The sequence below is a fragment of the Eublepharis macularius genome, chromosome 18 (assembly GCF_028583425.1).
Source record: "Eublepharis macularius isolate TG4126 chromosome 18, MPM_Emac_v1.0, whole genome shotgun sequence".
Taxonomy (NCBI): Eukaryota; Metazoa; Chordata; class Lepidosauria; order Squamata; family Eublepharidae; genus Eublepharis; species Eublepharis macularius.
This window is the reverse complement of record NC_072807.1, coordinates 17,405,341-17,429,134: the sequence shown is the minus strand read 5'-3', so window position 1 is coordinate 17,429,134 and position 23,794 is coordinate 17,405,341. Positions and strand designations below refer to the sequence as shown.

At 40.7% G+C, this 23,794-nt stretch overlaps 1 long non-coding RNA gene across 12 annotated transcripts in view; it reads right to left on the bottom strand.

The window, feature by feature from the left end:
- Positions 1-2,127: 2,127 nt before the first annotated feature.
- The window catches only part of LOC129345379 (uncharacterized), a 39,172-nt gene continuing 17,505 nt past the window's right edge, over positions 2,128-23,794 (bottom strand). For 2 of the 12 annotated variants that reach the window (XR_008598527.1, XR_008598523.1), the window contains 4 exons: positions 13,174-13,243; positions 12,378-12,454; positions 9,059-9,106; positions 2,128-2,499 (listed from right to left, as the gene is read on the bottom strand). This is a non-coding gene — a long non-coding RNA (uncharacterized LOC129345379). The other 10 variants (XR_008598519.1, XR_008598517.1, XR_008598522.1 and 7 more) reach the window with 10 other exon arrangements.

The window sequence follows — 23,794 nt, the reverse complement described above, 5'->3', positions numbered from 1 at the left end:
TTCTTCCCAGCTCTGAGCTCTGCCTTTGATTGACACTCTCTACATTTACCCCACAACTCAGGTGATGTACCATAGACCCACCCCTTCATTTCCACCCAAAAAACAGGGAGAAGGAGCCTCCACCTAAAGGGAGCGTGCCCCCCACCCATGGCATCTTCAAACAACCCCTGTCTGTGGAGGGGGCAACTTAACTCCATCTGGTTCAGACACCCTTTCTAAGCCAGAAAGAGAGATTATTGGGTTCTTTTGTTGTAGAGGGCTGGCATATTTCTGTCCTTTGGCTAAAATTACTTCCTCCCTGGACAGGAAGTGGTGGTGCAGCAAGCCATTTTGAAGGAATGGAAATCAAGACTAGTGTGCATTGGATTACCCCCCACCCCTGTCACCTACATAGGCAGGCAAGCCCACCACTCAATGGGGGTAATTTCAGAAAAATGAAAAAGTGTCTTATTTTTAATAGCCATTGTGAGAGAACTGGCTAAAGGCATGTCCCTTATAACAGACATTCCAAGAGAAAAGAGCCAGCTACCAACTCTGCCAAGCTCCATAGCGCCTCCCTAGTGGTTCTGGTTGGAAACAACAAATCGGTAAACGAGAAAATCCAATTGATTTCTGAAGTGGTTGTAAAACTGGACCCATTATATTGTGCTGTGTCCATTTTCTTAATTTAATATGGTAGACCTCAGATACTCAATAGTAACGATTCTGTAAGGGTCCATATTTCAACTGGATTCCATTTCCAACAATGATGAGTGATCAACAAACCTTTCACAACTCCCTAGAAGAGGAGTCCATCCAGTAACTTATCACTGAGCATATCCAACACTTAGCTAGTACTATGAGGTAATTTACCATGATCTTTGACATTCTGAATGTTTCTGGAGTCTATATGCGCCCAGCTGGATGAGAGTTTGATCCAAAGACACATACTACTTTCTAACAGCTCTACCAATACAACCCACAATCCATTGGGTTTTCCCACATTATTTCCAGACCATATACAGGCTTAATCTATACTACTCATTTTCAAGGGAATAGTCAGGAGTTCCTTAGTTGGAGAATCCCACAAAGGCAACAAGCAACAAAATACCCTTGGGTACAGACTCTAGATGTCCAAATTAGCAGCACCACGGCTGTTAGTATCTCCAGAAGAACTGGACGTTCAAAGTATTCCACTAGCCCAAACCTCAAATCCCAAGCAACCATTTTAAGTTAGCAACACATAGCATTTTTAAAAATGAGCACATGGATAAAGATATCCATAAACCTCCAAAAACATGACTACCCTAATCAATGAAAACCAACATCATTCAACAGTAACCAGGCCTCTTGAGTGAACTTTTGTCTACTTTTCAGTATTCCCCCACATCACTATGTCAGGAACAAACTGGATCACCTGCCCAAAAAAGGATCTGTCCATTAACCTACATCAATTGGCTGAATAGCTGGTTTGGCATCCAGACATGAAATGGCAGAACAAGAAAACACCTAAGATTATTTAATGGTTTCCACAGGCAAAAAGAGACAAAAGGGTGCAACCAAATCACTTTACCCAATGAGGGACATTAATAAAATAGGATCATGACTTGCATGAACATTTGTACAAACAACCCTTTTGATATACAGTTAAGAATGATCAACACTTTCAGGCCCAAATAATTTCAAGTAAGTTGTTCAGAAGAAGCCCAAATGCAACAGTGAGGAAGTCAGTCTATAATTAAAGCTGTTGAAAGGAATGGATTCCTATTTGTCAGTAAGTGAATATCCAATGGACCCTATAACAGCAATAGAAGACTCCAAAGCACAACGTGTTATGTATTTCCATTGAGATCACTTAATTTGTACTATTCTAGTGGAGATGCATCAATTTGGAAATATTTTGTCTTAAGTCAACCAGACGTGTAGCCCAACAGACACACACAAAAAATACATTTGCAACTAACCAGAGAGGACACAAAATAAAACCCCAAGCAAGAATATAATCCTATGGAGAACATTGAGCAATCTGAAACCTTTGAAATAGCATTTTAAAGTTCTAATTCCCTCTCAAACATTTCTCGTCAAAACCATCAACAGAAGAGATTGATACATCAATAATTATTCAGCCTGAAAGATGACAAACAAGAATAAAAATGTAAAAATGCTTTTTATTTAAATCTTTTGAGATTGAATTGCATTTCTGCCACCAGACAGGGACCAAACATATATGCACACATTCCTGGTACCAGATTTCAGTGAGCCATTTCCACCACATCCCAAATGAGTTGTATTAATACACAGCTCAAAACATTTAATCAAAAAGGTCATTGTGAGATGGCCATAAACCACAGTCTTCTCTGGTTTAGACAACAGCGTAGTCCATGCTAAAGTGCCCCTGGCTTGGAGGGATATACTCGGCAACCATGCATTAGTTCTCATTTTCTCAACCTCTCAATCAGTGGAACTGCCATCTTGATTTGGAACTCGTGGTCTTTCTTTGAGTCTTCCTTTGTCTGGACTCTTGATAAAAAAAATTAAGAGAAATATGCTGTTGGAATATATGTAATTTCATCCTTAAACTAAGCAGCCAATACTGAATTGTCACATCTGAACACATTCACCTTGTTTTAAAAGATTAAAGCAATGTATAAATTAGAAAGGTCAAAATAAGGAGTATGAAGAGTATTCATGGCCAATCCATTGACCATCTTTCAAGATCACCATAAGGAATACTGAGGAGTTTGGGCTTTGATACAAAAAGTCTACTTTGAACTAACACTCAAGAGATAAGGAAAGATTAGGTTTACCCAAACTTTTAATAACAATTTACAGATAAACTGACATTAATGAACACTCTGTTGCCAGATCCTTCAACATCTGCAAAGGAGGAAACTCCAAAGTTATGTTCTTAATGAAATATTAAACAAATTTCAACTCATTTGCTTGTGATTACTTCACACTGATCAAGTAGGCACTAACTTCATAAGGTGAACAGAGTAATACATCTCTCCCCAAATGCTTAATGAGGAATTACAGCCCAGTTTAGGGAAACTCCAGCGCATACAGACATTACTCTATGGCTAGCCGCACAGCCAAAAAAAGTAGATGCAATGTAAATGGGGATTTCAAAGAATGTTAAAATGGACACTGCATCTTCAACAAGCATTACAGTATAGCTAGAGGATATTAAAAATTGAACGTTATCACTACAGACTGGACAGACCCAAGGAGAAGCTGAGAAAAGGTCCTGCCCAGATAATTTAACAGAAATGGGACTGCTATATGTATGAAATTTGTTTCAGTCTAATCTTTGGTTGCATCACTGACATCAAAATCTAAAGAAAAATGGATTTCCTTTGTTTTGATCCAAATTCGCAGATTAGCGGACACTGTAGTCTGCAATATTTCACCATAATCCATAGTGGAAGACATTAACCATGGAAACTGCATATGCTTATGTACCCCTTGCAATATTTTTTATGTATGTCTCACTACCTGAGCAATGCTTTAATTCAGTTTCAGTTCCATGTAGACAATCAGACCAAGGCAAATGGATGTTTTCATCAAACTCTGGTTTTTTGGCCCCTCTGATATTTGCTTTCTCCCTTCCATACAGTTCTTGACTGCACCCAACAATTTGAATGGGTGAGCCTGTAATTTTAAGTGAGAGCACGCAATGGCTGAGGCAACACCAAATATGGCTCTCCATGGAAAACAAAGATTTCTGACATTTTCAGCAGATCTGCCAATACAACGGAATTTTAAAGAAGCGCTTAGGCTATTGTGCCCCATTAAATCTCAAGATCAAGGAAACTTCAAATCTGAACTAATTTATGAACTCTTCCTCTCACAAGGCCACATAACAGGTTTAGGTTCAAGTGGGTAGCCATGTTGGTCTGCAGTCAAAAAGAAACGTCTGGGTCCAATAGCATCTTAAAAACCAACTAGATTTCCAAGGTATGAGCTCTCAAAAGCTCATACCTTGGAAAGCTGGTTGGTCTATAACAGGTTTATTAACCCATAAACAGTGAGGGATAATTGGAAAGGTCGGTAAGTTAGTTACTTCAGTTTGCAACATGCAAACACAGCTAGGCGCTAACCTACACCACAATATGGTACAAGATACAATGGACTCAGCGATTAAAGTTGACAATGTCAGGGCTGGAGAAGCCCCATGTGATTACCTATGTACCTAAACATTTTAATTATTTTATTAATGTATTTAATGCCCACCTTTCTTGCGCATACTCCCAACATAAAACATTGCAGTCCTTGACTGTCTATTTAGAAAACTATCACAACATGTTGTACTATGTTGTTGCATCAACTAGCAAAATGAGAACTGGACTGCAATAACATAGCCATAAAGCAAGAACGTACGAAGTGGGTCTTGACTATGAATGGCTTACAGGGGAAGTATCTATATACAATATTCTTATGCTAGCTATTTAGTCTATCCATTCAGTGATTCTCTTTTCTGTTATAACTCAAAACTAAGACACAGAGCTTTTAGGCTCTTTTTTTTAATCCATTTCAAATGCCCCTCTCCATATACTATATGGGTGCTTAGAAGTCCTCCCATTATTTCATAGCAGTCACTTTACTAACAGGAAAACAAATCCAGCCAATCATAAATCACTAATCAGGTCCTCCTGTCATCCAGCAAAATTACATTCACTGATTGGTGGTTACCATAACTGGTCAAGAAAGATAAGGAAAGACTATTCAGTAGACTTGAAAGGCAACCCAAATTTTTTTGCAGTTGTTTTGAAAGTCTACTTCTATTTGCCATTTCCAAAGTCTAAACAGTAACTGGTTTAGTAAAAAAAACCCAAACAAACTTAAATTTATGTTGTTGTAGCTAATGATCAAAGATCAGATTCGGGACTGTTTGACCTATTTAAACTTGAACTTTCTTCTGATCTATTAAAGAGTCCTTACATGGTCTTCTAAAGCAAATACCACTAAGATCTCAAAGCAAAAAATAGCTGTACTCCATTCTTCTTCTTACTTGAAGTATAGCAAAATGATTGTATGCACAGGACAGTATCAGAAGCCATTAACAACCAGAATTATCAAATTTAAGATTCCTACATAAATACAATTAAGCACTGAACATATGTCATCACTTTAGGTGGGAATAGGCAGATTAGCAGTCAGATGTCCAACATGGAAATATCAAAAGGAATTCTACAGAAGAAAAATGCATAATAAAGATCCATCTTTAGAACAGAAACTGATAGAGGCTCTTTTCAGAGACCTTGCTGTGGCTCAACTGGTCCAACAGCAAGTAGCAAAGGAGTAAATACTTCAGAGACTCGAAGAGCTTTTTCATTTTTACTTATCCCCATGGGTACAGAACAGAGGGAAGCTTGTTTCAGAAATTTTTGGGTACTCAGATTTTATACATTTGTCCCAGATTTAATTATTTATTTAGTACTTTTCTCTCAAAAGAACGTTACGTAGAAAAAAAATCTTCAACTGAGGTTCACTTAACAGTGGACTATACGATGAATTGAAAGCAAAGGATGGGAGCTATACTGAGCAGCATTTTAACTTATGTCTGAGAAAAACTGCAGGTGATCGCACTATCAGGAAGCTAAGTAGTATATTTGGTTTTCCCCAATAAACCACAATTTAACCCCAGTTCTTTGATCTCTATTAAAAGGCTGAGGGCTCTAAATTAGCACCTTATGAAATATTTGCAATTTTCTTTGAGGGAAATTCAAGGTTCAGATTCAATTCCTGTCATTGATATTAATGCCACAGTAATTAATAATTGGATATTATCATCTACAGCTTAAAAACCATGGATTCTGCAAAATAACTTTCAGGTTGACTTAAATAGGAGAGGGCTAAAAAAACAGCACACACAGTAAGTCCCAAAAAGAGATGCATATACAGTTTTTGTACTGTTAAATGCAGGCTCATGAAAACACAAAGTAAAGAACAGTTAAAGAGAGAACAACAAAGAATAAGGACAGCCTGCACAGAACTCTGAAGAAATGGCACAGAAACATTTTATATGAATAAAGGAATAAATTTATTTAATTAAATAATTAGAAGTGTATTTTCAAATGGGGCTGTAGAAAACCCTGGGGTTTTTAGAAGCTGAGTTCTTCTTAAGAGCACTTAACCACAGAAAAGTTTCCCTCAAAGGCAGCTTTCTAGAGTTAATGCTTCCAGTCACAGACAAGCATAAGACATGTTCTATGACATGCTTTCAATTCATATGGGCAATTATGAGATCCCATGGGCTTGGCCAGTGCTCCATGTGAGCGGTATACCCTAGGACATGTACTAGAATCCTTTGCAGCTAAAAGGGATCCCTCAGCAGATATGCTGTACAAAGGATGTTCTGAAGGTAGGAAGTTTGAAGGCCATTGGTCTAGAGAAATTACTACTAGATTATGGCATTCTTTTTTCACAGCAACCCAATCTGAATAAAAGCTCCAGAGGGAGAACCGTATTATATTGGTGCAGCAGGAACAAAAGTCTTGTTGCTCCTCTTTAAAAACTGACTGATTTCTTGTGACACAATAGATGTTATTTTAGTTGTCACAAGGTTCTTTTTTTCCTGGATCAATGTCATGGTTCTGCATACAATTTGGTAACATTAAAAAGCCTTTGTAACAGAACGTAAGAGCATTCGAAGAGAAAGCATTTTACACTGTGAAGTATAGCTCTATGGCTTGAACCTGTAACTTCTGCTGAGCAATCTTGCTGAAGTCAATGGATCACTCAAACATGTTTAAGAGTACAGTAATATGCTGAACACTGACATGACACGTTCACAAGAAAAGGTTCTAAATGCTGGAATTGGGGTCTATAATCTGTCTTCGTGGATGGAGGGAAAGAACTCCAGTAAAATGCCTTGCCTCACAGGAGAAGCTTAGAAGTCATAAAGAATGCCAGAAGGACAGCCATCATCAACAGTTTTCTGTGCTGAAACTATTTTAAAAATCAAACCAGGCAATAAGCCATTTGTTTAGAGCAACTCACTACACCAGTGAGCCTAGTTGTACCAAGCCACAACAAAGTAATCCACATTTGGGATGGGGGCAGCATGGAAACACTAGGCTTCTCTTTGAAGCAATCTTTCCATGTGGATGAAGGAGACGTAGGAGACAAGTGCCATGCCATGCTATTTAAAGTAGGCATCGTACACAGGCATTGGTTGCCTTCTGCCAGCAGAAGCCTGATCTTTTTAAGAAGCAAACAACTTCATTCTTATTGCACCATATAGATATCTGTATAACGGCACACCTTCAAAAATTTGAAAACTGTTGTATCCCTGAACAGCAGTATCTTTTTGAAATTACAAACCTCTGGGACCACAGGAAATGGCAGAAGAGGGAAAAACATGAACTTTATATAAAAATTAATAGCATGCCTACCTTTCTAGTTACCCCATCACCAAGTCTTTTAAAGTGAATTTAGCATTCCAGTCCCCATGAAAGGTCTACATTTGTAATTTAGAAAAGGTACAAAAAGTACTCCAGACATTTCTTTAAAAGAGATAACTAGTACACCATAGTCTGAGAACTTCAGATTCCATACATCTTAAGAAACAGAGTATTAATACAGGGTTTGACAAATCCCAGACACCTGGTCGTCATGTCACCTAGAAATGTCACTGTAGTGTCTAGTATTCTCAAGTATGATTCTATTGTACTGTGTCTCAACAATTCTCAGTGGAATTAGATGGCTAAATCCAACTAATTTTTCCACTGGTGAAGAAAGAGAGGAAGGTGTCCCCTTTGATCACCAAAAAGGCTATGTTTGGGATAATGGGACCAACATGGGCAAAAACGTGTAATAAGGCCTGTAATTGGGGGAGGGGGGTGATTAGCCTGAATCCAAGCCAGAGCTTACTTGTCATTTTGCATCAGAACATTTTGCAATATGACAAAAATAAACACATATGAAGCGCCTGTCAATGGTTGCATATAACAAACTTAACTTTACACTGTTCAATGGCAGAAGATGAATTCATTTCTTAACCAATTGCTTTCTATACCAGAGCCAATATTCAATTAATTTGAGCTTTTTAAAGCAGTATTATGAGAAACTGGGGAGATGCTAGCTTTTTGTCTGAGGTGATGACAACCATGGTCTTAGCTTTAATTATGAGAACTTGAGGTTAGAATGTGTTGTTGTGGTAGAAATAAGTGGAAAATTTAGTCATTAAAATATGAAACCCTGGCTCCTAAATGAACCTAGCTTGGCTTCCAGAACTTGACCACTGTATTAGTATCTACTTCTTGTTCTGCAAGATATTATGCTGGTTTATTATGCCAATAATGAAGCCAGTTTGGTGTAGTGGTTAAGAGTGCGGGACTGTAATCTGGAGAACCGGGTTTGATTCTTCACTCCTTCACTTGAAGCCAGCTGGGTGACCTTGGGTCAGTCACAGCTTCTAGCTCTCTCAGCCCCACCCACCTCACAGGGTGTTTTATTGTGGGGATAATAATGGCAAAGTTTGTAAACGACTCTGAGTGGATGTTAAGTCATCCTGAAGGGCGGTACATAAATCGAATGTTATTATTAATTTAGCCATTCGACCCAGAGTAATTTTGGACGGCCATCTCATCAACAACTTCAGTATTCCTCTTAAGCAGGCAGTGGGTTATAATCTACTTGTCAAATTAACACATACCTGAACTGCTACAAATCTCTTGGTTTATACAGTTCAGCAGAACCCAAGTGAACTAAGCCACTTCCAGGCTGCAAGGGAAAGAAATTACATATCTGAACGTTCCCCATACAAAAGCTTCCAGAACATATGAAACTAAGCATACCAAGAGAGTTCAGGCTAAGCCCTTCTCTCTAACATGTTAAACTGTGTATGGACAGAGAACGTCATAAGTGATTTTCTTAACTGCAGCCTGGGGTAGTTTAATACAAGTAAAGCCGTGTAATTTATTTCTACTGAAATTATCCTGAATGAATGACTAAAAGCAAATGTGTTGACTTAAACTTTTTTCCTTTTGGAGACCTGTTCAATAAAAGAAATTGCAATTGATACAATTACAGAGAAACAGAAGTCACATGCAAACATACTAAGACAGCAACTTACCGGTGCTCCAGTCAGTATCAGATATATCATTCAATCCATCGATGTTATCTGTAGAAAGAAGTTAAATATGCTATTCAATAAGTCAATTTAAATACACCATCAGGATAGCCCTGTGTATGCTTGTTTACTCAAACAAGCGCATATTTTCAACTACCTTGATTTAGTTACATTCAAGACTCGAGTCTAAATTTGACGTTGTCATCTGTATTGTGATCTGAGTAGAATAAATTCAATAAATATAGTCCAAAATTCTCAGATGCTATCATAGCTTGTAACTAAATGGACTTGGAACCTTATCTTCTGTTATACATATTTCTGACTAGCAAAACAAAGTCATATGACAGAATCAAGCCCAAATATTTCTAGAAGAAGATCAGTGGGAATATTAACACAGTTTTAATAAAGCAGAAGATTGCTGAGAGTGAATGCCCTTAACGGTTATACTGGTTCCATTTCTAATTACCACATTATTAAAATAAATGTTGCTTTGTTCTATAAAAAACTGCAAATGTAGATACATTGTTTTTTATAATCAAATAGCTTGCAGTCGTCTAGAGCTAAGGGAGCCCATAAAACTGAATTCCAGACAGCCTGATCAAGCGCCAACTGGCATAGCTACGGTCTCAGTTCTATGATTTCTCCTAAGCACGGGAATGAAAGCTAACCCTCTAATTATTTAAGTTAATCTTAAAACAGTGTACTCAGGAAAGTGAACCACTGTCTACACATCAATGCAAACTTCACTTCCAATAGACCACTCATTATAACCAAATTTGAATACAATTGTAGATTAGGAAACCAGTAAAAAACTTGTTAACAATTTTAAGTATTTAGGATCTAGCCTCAATTCCTTTTTATGTGACTCATATCAAACAGCGTAGTCTGGTAATATAGTTTTAGACAGACACATACAGGATATGTACAGCCAGTGATTGAGCCAGTAGCATCTGTGTCCAACATAAAACACAGTATTATTAAAAACTCCGTTTTCCCCCACACAATTCTCAAAGCCACCCAAACATTAGCGCAACTATTACTTCCACATTCTGTATGTTGTCAAGTTGCACCTCATGTATAATTCAGCAGCAAGCTAAAATCAACATTGGGCTTGCTACACAGGCTGGGTCCTGTTGCAAACCAAGCTTAAGCATGATTCACTCCTATTCCAGAGTATGCTCTCCCTGAAGGAAGATCTCTAATTTTCATGAGACTCCCAGGTGACACTGAACTGCAACTTTAGGAAACATGTTAAAGTGACTGTATTTAGAACTCTGCTAAGTATTTCACATTTCAAAAAGTTTTAATTGTGGAGATTTAAGTGGTAAAAGATTGTACCATACTACACTGAATACCTTTTAGTATGATTTTTGAACCTCAGTAAGTGGCTAATCTCATTAATATGCTCAGCCTCATATGGAAGCAGAATGTTTCCACAAATGAAGGCTACAGGTACTAGGATGCTGACATTACCATTCTGGAGTAATTGGTATTACTACTAATACAGGGTGCTGAAACCAGATTAATAGATAAATTAAGGCATTTTGTGCAGAAAACAAACACATTTTTATTCCAAATAGATTACTAAACATCCCACTGACACAGCGCAATGCTTGATGATTATAAACTAAAAATTTGCTCCTTGGTCCAAATACTGGGTGCTATTTAACCATTAATTTCACATATTAGCACTTTATACCATGGCATGGTTTCTAGGTCCAGGTGTTTTTCAAAAGCTTGTTACATACCGCAGGAATCTAGAATCCTACAGCGATCAGAAATTTTAAAGGAATTTGTCCAAGCACTGAAGCTTCTACGATTTCCTCCATTCTAACTTAGCAGAGAACCAATCCATCCAGCCTTATACAACATTTCTCTCCTGTGCTTCAACAGTGTAGTTTCCTAAAATCTACTATAATACTCACTAGAAGAAATACAGGAAAAGCAAGGTGCATTTTTAAAAAAGCAGATCTGGCTATTTTAAAGCAAGGGGAGAAAAACCTTGACATTCTCACATCACTAGTAGGGCTTGATTTTAATTTCCAACAGTAAGTCTACAGTACTCATATCCTATCATGCTATAATCCTAAAGAGACTAACTAGAACATAAGACTACCAGTGCAATCCTATGCTGAATTACACCCGTCTAAATCCACTGATTTAGACATAGGAGGGTGTAATTCAGCATAGGATTATAGTGAACCTGAAGATGTACTTTTAAGCAAGCAAATTTACGATTTTGTTCTGAAGGTATGTACTGGGCAAAACTGCTCCCGAAGTAGTAACCTAGTTTTCTACTAAAGGGTCTGCGTTCTCAGCCTCCACTTTATTAAATGGTGTCTTCCATTAGTTTCAACAAATTACTGTATTTGCAAGTCATTTACTTGACAATGCCAGAAGTTAGATGAATTCTGTCAAGCATACACAGAGTATGTAAGATCCACAGTACACTAAAGTTTTTGATACAAGTGAACAGCAAATGAACTTTAGTTACATTAAGTAACACTGTATTAAAAGCAGGTACTGGTAAATTCTAACTGGTAAATTCTAACACTACTGGCAAGGTTACTTCTGTGCAAAGAAATACTGCTTTTTGCTATCATTCATTCAGTCAAATGCAGAAGGTTTTAACAAAGTTACTGAACTGTAAACTGAAGTTTGTTGACTTTGAATTCATTTAAGACAGAATCCAAATTCTGTGTTTCATGTGAAGTACACCCCTTTCAGTTAAGATATTCATACTGTATAACATTAAGATGATACACTGAGAAGTCATTAATGACTGTCTTGAATCAATTGAGAATGCAGTTAAGATAACAAAGGGGTATATCATGATGATCTTCAAGTGTATATATGTAAACTGATAATGCAAACAGAAAAAAAATCTCAGAAGATGACCAACAGAGAACGGGGATAGCCCTATTGTTTAATATACAAGGTATAAGCTGGGAGCCTCTATGCAACGTGAGTGCTGAGGTGTCCTTAGACAAGCTACTGTCTCTCAGCTTCAGCCTCCCACATTTGCCCTTCCTTAAAGCCCTGTCACGTAGAATAATGACCTAATCCACAGAAGTCTGGTTGGGAACAAGTACTAAATGCTGAACTTTTTGTTCAGCTGGTTCTACTTCTACTGGTCCTCTCCTACTCAACTTAAAAGAGTGCATAGACTCAAGTGTTGGCAAAGTGTTTAGACAAATGCACCAGAAATAGGATCTCTGCCATTAGAAATGGAAACTAAGATTCTATTTAAAACTTATGGGCTGTGACGAAGAAGAGTGTAACAGCACCTGCATTATCCAAAGGAGTCAAGCAGAAAACATACCTGAAACAACGTACAGAATACAGCATTTCATCTTCTAGCGCCATATGGAAAGCCCAGTTAGCAGAACCCAAGGCAATCTTTAAAGAGAAAAGTTTGTTTCAAAGAATATATTTCACTTAAGATAAAAAGATCTTAATTGCAATTTTGAGCTACAATTCAGTTTAATATCAGTTATAAATTACTGAATAATATCTAAATCCAAAGAATACAGAACACTTCAGTTAGATTTGAAGCAAAATACTTGCTATTTACAAAGCTATGGACACATCAAATTACACTGCTAGACATTTAAGCAAATATGATTTAACTTTCTAAGGAGTTACACTACATATTTAAGTCTGCCTGGCCCTTTATTTCTTTGCATGAGATTCTTTTTAACCACAACACATGAATATTCATTTTCAGCTTACATTCTGATCCTGAACATTTATCTGGAAGTAATGGCTTATTTAAGGAAACAAGTTCAGGATTGCTGCCTGACACTGTAACCCTTCCTAACCAGATTTGCACCCATCTAAGTCCACTACTTAGACTTCCATTGCAAGCCACTAAATATAGAAATATGTTCCCAAACTACTACGTTTTAAGGAGGGTATTAGTTTTCTTAAAATAGTAATTTTGAACATCTGCTGCTCTAATTCAATTAGAAATAAATTAATTATCATTAATTTAGCTTTCATTTAGTTTGAACAGGAGGAAGTTTCCCTCTTATTTTGGAAAACTGTATAATGGATGACAAGTAAGCCATACACTAGAAACAGACAAGACACTAACATAAGTTCGAAACCGTTCTCACCTATCAAAAACAGATCTATAGTTCATCTGACAGCCACCAGTTATCGCAGGGATAAACATCCAGTGAATATCTAAAAAAAGAAAATTAATTTAGATAAATATATATTTTTGTTCCACGTTTATAAAGTACATGGTATATTTTAACAACACATAGGTAAAGTTAAGACAATGCTGACTATATTTCTAAATTAAGCAATTTTTAATACGTTGTTTCCAGCAAAACACAATAAGCTTTTTTGATCAGTGCAATTTCACAGTGTCATTAGAGAAAATACTACATAGTTAACACACTATGAATATAAAATCCAAAACCAGTATCAGAGCATGCTACAGAATACCAGAACGTAGTTCTACCGTGATTTCAGCTCTATTTTCTTGCACTAGAATACAAGTTGGCCAATTAACTTTACTCTCAACAAGCTTAAGCCCAGTTGATATTTCCACTTGTTTAAGAATAAATCATAATCCATACTCAAACATTTTAAGGTTCAAACTGTCAACAATGACAATGGTCTTTAAAACAAACACTTATGAAGTGGTGATTACTTCAAGACAGTTGTTGGGTTCAACTGATTACAGCACCAATAAGCTTCAAAGCCTTTTAAAAACAAGTTTGCTAATGTGCTAAAAATATAGCAGGAGCCATTTCTATGCTAGAACTTTCTTCAACAGTAAACTCCTGATGTTACTCAAGGTTCGAGACACTATAAATATTAACCCTATTAAGAAAATGAAAATTTTAGGACTTGGACCAATTTGTTCAATCGAGCACAGGACAAATATGACTATATCTTCCACTCAGAAATGCCAGTTAAAGACCTAGCTTCCAAAGTCTGGGCATCTGAAGACTACTTAGAACCTGAAATTGCTGACTTCAACAAACCAATGAAAAGGAAAGTACCAAAGATTCCATTTCAAGCTTACTTACAAATTCAAGGAGTTTTTAGAAGTGCGAATATCAAATTTACATCATGACAAAAAAGTCATTTCGTGCATATGAAAGATAGAGACACTTAAAAATGCCCTCTGCTAGTTCCTCTATTTAACTCAGTGTAGTTCATTCTATTAAACTTCATTTACTCATGATGGATTCCAGTTCTAACATAAAAGTGCATTCAATTGTACAACTGGAATAAACAAAACATTTATGCATTTAAAGAACATCACAATACCTCAAGCCTCAAACACGCCACATTATTCCCATTTTCTGATTGAAATGCACTCATAAAAAATCAGTCTTTAGAGATTCCTTTGTTGTTTTTTTAAAAATGCTCTATCAAAGTAAGCGTTTTTTTATGTAGCATTCTTCCCTATCACTAGTTTAGAAGGAGTTAAAAGACGACACCCCACATACAAAAAGACAAGTTTTTATATCTGAGAGAGACAAGAGACTGACATGGCGTCTTTTGTTCTTACAAAAAGTAGACATGGTTGTTTCCCCCTTTCAGCTGCAAGGAAAAACCACCACCCTTTTAAAGTATTGAGGACTCTGACAGACATAAAGAATCCATGTACCTTTCATTTTCCTTCATGAAAGATTTTAAGAGGGGGGTTCTGCCCCAATTTCCTGCACCTGGTCTTGCCTCACAGAAATACTGCATTAGATTTTTTAAAAAAAAACCTGTCTTCCACGATGCCAGACACTGAGAATCCAATATAATAAGATGTTTATAGAATCCTCATACACACACATCTTTGGGTCTCCATTGGGAGAGAAATATCCTTACTAATGGGGGTGTCAAACTCCCACCCATCTGTGCTGAAAAAGACAGTGAAATGGAAGAAGAAAAACTCTGCAGTTCCAATGGCGGCTGGAGCTTCACATCAATCTCCTTCAACATTGCGCTCACCTCCTACACCAGGAGTCATTCCTTAGCACCCCCACCCCCTGCATATTGGGGATCCAATTCGACGGAGGGGAGAGTTTTAACATCCCCTTCAAAATCACCAGGTAGAAGGATGGGGGGGGGGAGAGATAAGAAACAGACTTACTGCCACCTCCAAGCTTGATATCAGGTCCTGCTCTTTTGCAAACCCCTAACTGCCACCCCTCAAATTCGAATTAGCAGCCCCCCAGGCTTCGACAAAACCTTAAAGTCCCATGGCATAAAAGGGAGTGAGCAACCCTGCGCATTTCCCCCCTCTCCATCTGCCACTCAGAATCGGGTCTGATTTTCAGCTTGCGCCCCCCCATTCGAATTGGGAAACCACTGCGCGTTGGTGGGGGGGGGGGTTCTCTGCCTTCTTCCCTGGTAAAAATATAAGGAATAACACAGAAGTGGGGGGCTCCTTCTTTCTCCCACCTTGAATGTCAGACTCCCTCTTCACGGTCACCCCCCCCCTCCCCAAACACACCCTGAAGTTCGACACGCAGCCCAAATTCGAATCCAGGCTTTCCACGCACCCCCACGATGGAAAAAGAAGACGAGGCGATTTAATTTTTTTCCTCTGGAAAATAAAAAAAGGAAAGCCGTCGGAGGGACTTAGGCATTTCCCGCCCAACCTCCCTTTTCTCCTTTCCCAGGCGGCTGCAAGGACATCTTGTTTTCCTCCTCAAGGACAAAGAGACAATGGCGGGGGTGGGGAGAGAAGGAGAGAACATGGAGGACGAAAGGGACGGGAGAGATACTCACCATCCTAAGCGGAGAAGCAGAACGGGGGAAGCTGGGCGCGCCGAGCCCTGCTGCCCTCGGCCGCCCCGGGAAAGGCGCGGGGCGGCGGGGACGGAGCCGAGCCAGCCCGGGCGCATTTTTGGGGGGGCTGCGTCTCTTTCTGAGGCGGATAAGAGACCCCCCCTTGGAACCCTGGGCCCGGCTGGAGCCCCTCAGCCGGCGGCCACCCCCAGGCCGAGCAGGGTTCTCTGCGAGGCGGCGGCGGAGGAGAGCGGGAGAAGCGCTCGAGTGAGGAGCACGGGCGGCAAGCTGCTGCCTCCCCGGCCATCTTGCGCCGTGTGTGTGTGTGAGGGAAGGGAAGCCTCTGCCCGTCTCCTCCGTCTCTGAGCGAAGCCTTCCTCTCCTCCCCTCCCCCATCCGCGCCCCTACCCAGCAGCACAAAATGGCCGCCCTCAGTGGCTGCTGCAGCGGGGAGGGAGGGGGGAGAGGGAAGGAGCGAAAAATAAAAAGGGCGCGGCCTGCACGCTCGCTCGCGCGCCTCCCTTCCAGCTCCCCGCCGCAGCGCGCGCGCCTGCGTGTCTTTCCACATACGCATGCGTCCGCCGCTCTTCCCTATTGGTTTGTCTTTCTCTTCCACCCCATTGGCCACTTTGGCTTTCTTCTGTCAGGCAGCTACGGCTTGGTATTGGTTCTCCGTCTTCCTCTCTGGTTGTTATTTTTACCCTCCCCCCCCCCTCGCGTTTTCATCCGCACCTCAACGGTCAGTGCTGAATTAAAAAAATAAATGACCTGTTCTTAAAACAGCTGGCTAGCGCGAGCCGCAGCTGCCTCTTCTGATTGGCTGCGCGCGCTCTCGTGAGCCTTCCTCCTCTTGCTTTCCCTGCGATGACGAAAGGCGCGCTCTCTCGCGCCCAGTCTGTGTTAGTGAGCGTGCGCGCGCGCGCTCGTGTTTGTGAAAGAGAGAGAGAGAGATGGGAGGGGAGGGAAATCGGCTTTTCTGATTGGTCGGAGGCGCTTGGCTCGCTCGCTGCGCGGGATGATACATTCAGGGCCCCTCCAACTGCGCCCTACCTGTTACCCTAATCCAAGTGTGGCATCACCTGTTTAAACAACCAGCTTAACAGAAGTCACCCCACAACCTCCACAGTTCACCACATCAAACATGTGGATCTTCTTCCCTCACACCTACCAGCTACCCCGGAAAAAGTACCACATAAACAGCTTCACAGTCTACTGTTTTTAAACAATTTCCCCCCACATAATTCAGCACATAACATAACCAATGACTCTTCCACACCCAGTGCTGAACATATGCTCCTAATTGTTTCCCCTCAACCATGGCCACAAAGGTGGTGTTTGGCTCTCAGTTGATCAGCCTTCTCTTTTCAGGAAAAGCACCACTGAAACCCTTTCGTTCACCTTCATAATCTACAGCTTAAGATGTCAACTCTTCTGTCAGGGCAGGTCCTGACATCTTCACAGAAGTCACCATATAAGCAGTGACTCCATATTTTGCCCTATGAACTTCTGTTTATGCCACGTGAGCGACAGCCACAAACATACCACATACCACATGTAACCTTCAGCATCAAAGCCATCTTCTCTGGTACAGAAAAGTATCACAGAAATCCTTCCATGTTCATAACCTATGATTTTAGACTGAAGTGTTCTTCACAGTCAGTGCATAACCCATGACTCCATATTTCACTATAACCAGTGTGTGACATCTTGATCGACCACATGTATTCCTCATTGTTCCACCTCAACCACGGCCACAAATGTAGCATGCCATCTTCAGTGGAACAGCCATATTGTACTGCACAAAAATGCCACAGAAATCCCTTTGCTTTCCACTATCCTCTGCTCAAACTAGTACCATACCATAGATGCCACAGACATGGCCTAGCTAGATGGAGCCAGTTGGCACACTTAGGTTGTCCAGTAACAGTTCACAGTAGTTTATCGTTTTGTAAGCCTACTTCGACTGGAGCAGTCATTCGATTGAAAAATTGCCACCATCTACAGCCATTAATAGAAACACCAAGCCATAGTTTTATAATCATCATGATCTCAGCCTGTTGAAATAGGGTTGCCAGGTTCAGGTTTGGAAAATCCTGGAGACTTTGGGGGTGGAGCCTGGAAAGAGCGGAGTTTGGGGAGGGGAGGGGGCTCAGTGGGGTATAATTCCATAGAGTCTACCCTCCAAAGCAGCCATTTTCTCCAGGGGAACTGATCTCTGTGGCCTGAAGATCAGTTGTAATTCTGGGAGATCTCCAGCCACCACCTGGAGGCTGGCAGCCCTATGATGAAACCATTACAGGATGCAAAGCTAGAACAGAAAGAGAAGCCAAGCTATCTTGAAGGTGCATGAGACATCATGAAACACACATATGATTGAGTGCTGTGCTATCACAGATAAAAATTCTGGAACCCTAGCAGAACACAAAGAAATGCTGTATTCTTCTAAAGCGTACTGTCACCAAGCAGTGAAATCCACATTATCATACCAAACTCCCACAAATCACAACATAGATAGGTCCATCCATCAATGGCTACACTAGCCATGGATATCAATGGGAATCTCCATATGCAGAGGCAGCAAACCTCTAAACAGAAGAAATAGGAGGCAACACTGGGGAAAGCATTGGCCTCTATACCTTGTTTGTTTCTGAACTCTGACTAAAGACTACATTGGACAAAGGTTAGAGCAAAAAAAAAAATCTCAATCAGGTCACCTGCAGGCTGCAGCTTGTTCTCTGAATGTGGACTTTGCTATATCTCAACTTTTATCATTCCATCTGATCATGAGTTCTGTAAAACTTGGGCCAGGAGGTAGGCGGGTGAGCTCTGAGCAGTAACTTGCCTCCAGAAACTTATCTTCTTTACAGAGCTAGGGTACTGTTTATAGTATTTTGCAACTTTAGGCACATGGGAGAAACTCAAGGAAATAGTATCTTTTGTGGTGATCCTGTCAGCAGAGGAAGCCAAAGCAACAGCAGTGTCAAAATTGCTTTCCAGACAACCATATTTGGACAGAACCAGGGCTTTTTTTCAGCTGGAACGCAGTGGAATGGAGTTCCGGAGCCTCTTGAAAATGGTCACATGGCTGGTGGCCCCGCCCCCTGATCTCCAGACAGAGGGGAGTTGAGATTGCCCTCGGCGCCGCTCCAGCAGCGCGGGGCAATCTCAACTCCCCTCTGTCTGGAGATCAGGGGGTGGGGCCACCAGCCATGTGATCATTTTCGCTGAGGGCATTTAAACTTTTAAAAACTCCCCCCTTGTTCCAGCTGACCCAAAGTAACATCATTGGTCCCGGGAACGTGCGCGCACTTTGCATGTGTGCATGTGGTACTAGGGGCACCACCTCCCACCAAGAGTTGCCCCCTGTGCTGGCAACCCACTGAGTTCCACCACCTCTTTTCCCAGAAAAAAGCCCTAGAAAGAACAGTCAACACTTCAGGAAACTAATATTTGGTTCCTTCTTGCTATTGTTCATAATATTTCTGAAGAGGAATCTAAGGTGCTCTTGCATTTACATTTTTCCCCCTGTGGAGCAGTTCACAGCTGATGTTATCCCCTGGATAGCTTCAAAGGGGGTTATTTTGTGTCTGTGCAAGTATTGCCCACAGCTTTACTCCTTACTGATTTCTACTCATGGTGGTACACCCAGACCTATCTGATAGCACTTCCAGCAGCAGTGTGATACCAGTACCAGCTGCTCATGGACCCAGAATCATGGTTCCCAAGGAGGAAATCTTTTAAGTAAATGAGACATGAAAAGGAAAAGAGACCAGACTTTTATCCATACCATAGCCAAAAAGCCTTTAATGGCACAATAAATAAATGAATAGTTGTTGCAACTCTGCTCTCTTAACCTAGGAAAAAGACACACCGCCCAGCAAAACTCCATGGCAGAGAAATTACATTATTTATCTGCTTTGCTTCCGTTTCGTTATTTATTTTCTTTGCACAGTCAAACAGAAGAATGCAGAATGCAGATTACAGGAGGGGAAAGCACACCCTCCTTCATGCAAGCTGCCCTTTCCACATAACTCCAAGGGACTCCGCTTTCATATGCCAGGGTTTCCACACCCAGGAATTTTTCAAGTAATTTGGAATCTGGTCAAGGGGTGTACACAAGCCTGCTCTGTAACCTACAGCAATGCTGAAAAAATCCTCTCGCTCTCAACCTCCTGACTATAAAAGGTCTCCTCTGTGTGCTATATATCGCACCACACTACCGAAATGTTCTAGCTGCACTGCAGCATTTGGTGTTTGGTTTCTCAACAGGGGATATGTGTTTGCAGCAGTATGGGGGAGGAGGGGAAAGGAAGCTGTTTTCATGTCCATTCTATGCCACAGAGGACTGGAGATCCCCGGGGATGCATTTTGTTTTGAATGTAACCACTCCGCTGCTGCAAAATTAGAATTAGGATTTACAAGAATATAGACAGAAATGACTATTATCGGGACAGCCCCTAATTACTGTCTACAAAAGTATATTCCCATGGTTTCTAACATCAGCTGTGCAACACAGCTATGGCAAAAGGTATGTCAGATATACAAAGGTAAAAGAACTTCTATTATTGGATTAACTGAAATCATAGCATTATGGAACAGTTTTGGGCATTCCTTCCATTGCTATTGTGAATGCAGAGGTAGTGCGACAACGGAGCATCAGTATGGTAGTTTTCCCCACATTTTCTTTGCCCTAGTCCCCTGCAGCTGCTGTTTCCCCTTCCCTGTGCCACTGCAGAGCTTTGGGGGGCTTTTGAAAGAAAAGAAAATCGGCATATCACTATAGTTTAAGCGACAGAGATATGACACTGATTTTAAGCCCTAGCAATATTTCAGTTACCAAATGTAATTGACATATTGCTAAAGCTTCAGATTGGTAATTCCAGGGCTTTTTTTTTCTGGGAAAAGAGGTGGTGGAACTCAGTGGGTTGCCAGCACAGGGGGCAACTCTTGGCGGGAGGTGGTGCCTCTGGTACCACATGTGCACGCGCAAAGTGCACGCATGCTCCCAGGGCCAATGACATCACTTTGGGTCAGCTGGAACAAGGGGGGAGTTTTTAAAAGTTTAAATCGCCCTCAGTGAAATGGTCACATGGCTGGTGGCCCCATCCCCTGATCTCCAGATAGAGGGGAGTTTAGATTGCCCTCCGCACCGCGGTGCGGAGGGCAATCTCAACTACCCTCTGTCTGGAGATCAGAGGGCGGGGCTATCAGCCATGTGACCATTTTCAAGAGGTTCCAGAACTCCATTCCACTGCGTTCCAGCTGAAAAAAAGCCCTGAGTAATTCCAATGCTGTAGCTAAAAATTGGTAATTCTGCTGTAGCTAAAAATCGGTAATTCCCATACAACTGCTGCTTCTATAGCTATAGGTCAATTACTGTTTTGTTTCTCAAAAGCTTTAAAAAACTGTTTTACAGCTTTTCATGAAGTCAAATGGAAAGCCCAACTTAAGACATGGAATTTTGATTATTTCCAGGGCAGTTTACTAAATAACATTCGCCACTTTGACTACCAAAGTTTTGAATAACTGACTTCTAATTTGAAAGAGGGTACCCTTATTCCAGAATCACAATTCTTTAGAATTCTAGATCAGACTGCCTTGGAACATAATGGCTATGTAGGAACCAAGGTGATGCAGAATTTTATGTGAACACAAATGTGCTATTTAGATAGTAGAAGCCAGCCCTTATTTCACAACAAAGGGTTGCGTAAGTCAGAGGAGGGGAAACTTACGCTTCAGTTCTAACATTTTGGCTTGTTTAATCTTTTCTTTTTACCACTTATTTCAAAAGGAATATGTGAGTTCTTCCAGCTAAAATTCTGTGCTGATAAAGAATCTTTTTGGCCTGAGATTCTCTTTTTTTCTATAAATAAGGCCCAAACGACCTATGGTACTCAGCAAAGTTGGGGGGGGGGGGAATGTATCAGTCTCTGTATCAGGCATCTGACGAAGAGAACTTGATTCTCGAAAGCTTATGCTAAAATAAAATTGGTTAGTCTTAAAGGTGCTACTGGACTCTTTTTGATTTAGTCTCATTAACGTTTTCCAAAGCATAACTAAGAGAAGCAGGTCGCCAAGGTCACTTCTACAGCCGAGTGTTTGGTCTACCTTTGGTGCTGATGGGAAGGGTGGGGGGTTCACTGTGGTGCTCTTAGGCACCTTCTAACTTTCCCCCAGCTTTCCTGCAATCTTTCCTAAACCTGCCTCAATAATATCTTCCTAGAAAGACTCAGCAAAGTTTGGGGGGGGGGAATGCTATCTGGGTGTCAAAGTTCACAGACTCGTCCACATATGTGCCACTTTTAAAGCTTTAAAAAAAAAACAGCAATTGACAAATCACCCTGGTTGGTTCAGCCTAGCCCAATCTTGTCAGATCTCGGAAGCTAAAACAGGTTGACCCTGGTTAGTATTTGAATGGGAGACCACCAAGGCAGTCCAGGGTTGCTGTGCAGAGACAGGCAATGGCAAACCACCTCTGTTCAGCTGTTGCCTTGAAGACCCTATGGGGTTGCCGTAAATCGGCTGTGACTTGACGGCACCTTACACATACAACTGACCAATCGCTATAATGTTCTAATGCTAAAAAACAATTTCATCTTAAAAACTGAAGGGGGGTGGCAGCTGTTGGGACTGTGGCATAGAAAATGCCGGAGTCCCTGATGCTGTTGCACTTAATTGGTAGCTGCAACTGCAACAAGAAAATCCTGGAGACTCAGTACCACATGGAATTCCCACAGTGCAAGGTACATTTTAAACATTATTGTGTGTGAAAGTTGACTGTTTTGAGTTCATCTCACAGAGCTGCTTATGTTGTACAAAAGTGCTTCCCCTTTGCCCCTCCAATTCGCTGAGCAAAATAGACAAGACAGACAAGGGCTGATGTAAAAAAAGTATATTTGCAAATATAGGGCACAGGCTTCAAGATGAGCTCAGAATGTACCCCCAGAACAAAGGAGCACATGTTACTTTTAAGGGCTTGTGACATCATTTTGGAGAAATGAAAGTCACACTCAAAATAAAGCACCTGATCTCTTTTACACCTTTAGATTGGACTATTGTCCACCTTTCAGTCTCGTGACAACATCATTTGCCATCCTATCCTGGTCTCCACAGTAGCATCTTCCTTCATTCCACAACTGGTTACTTTTCTACACAAACTCTCTTCTCCAAAAGGGGGAGGGGGGTGGAACTTATAATTCTCCCTTTGTCTTTTGGCGTTGTCTTTTCAAATGCCCTCAGGAATGTCCAGTTATCTATCCAAGGCTAGACATTCTCTCTTTCCATGTACAGCTAGGAAGAAAGAAAAGGGGGGCGGCGGCCAAAGAGCAGAGACCAGTTACTTTAAAACATAAAGAATCCATCTTATGCTTCTTGCTAGCTTAATATTATGGATATGATTAATCCATAGTCTTAACTAATATAAATTTGCTAATCCCACACTTATAATGGGTTTTAAAAGCCTGCAATCACAAGTTTGTGACCGACTGGGCAGGTCCATAATACAAAATGGCTACCAGCGGGACCAATGGTTTCATGATACAGGCCTATACAATTAGCATCTGATGGTGGGCATTTAACACAGTAAAGCCACAGAAAAAGAGTCCTTACTGAGCCACTGTGACATTTTAAAAGTACCAGAAGACAAGACAAAAAAAATGTGGTCAAAGACAGGAAACATATTACACTTCCTGTCTCACCAGATACATCTTCATAAGTTCATTTTAAATGTTCCTGTGCCAGAGGAAATGATATGTTATTCTGAGACGGAGATGAGCCAGTTTCTCAACCCTCCACACCCTTAGCAGCTTTCCATAAACAGATAGAATCAGGAGGTCACACCCACGAGTGTGTGAGAGGTCGCAAAGGCAAGTCAAAACCAGATCCTTCGGCAAAACTTAGATTAGTAACCAAGCTAAGCTCTTCTAACCAAGGCTGTGTCCACCACATTGACTTCAAAATTGAGGTGCTTTTTTTCTGGGAGTAACCGTA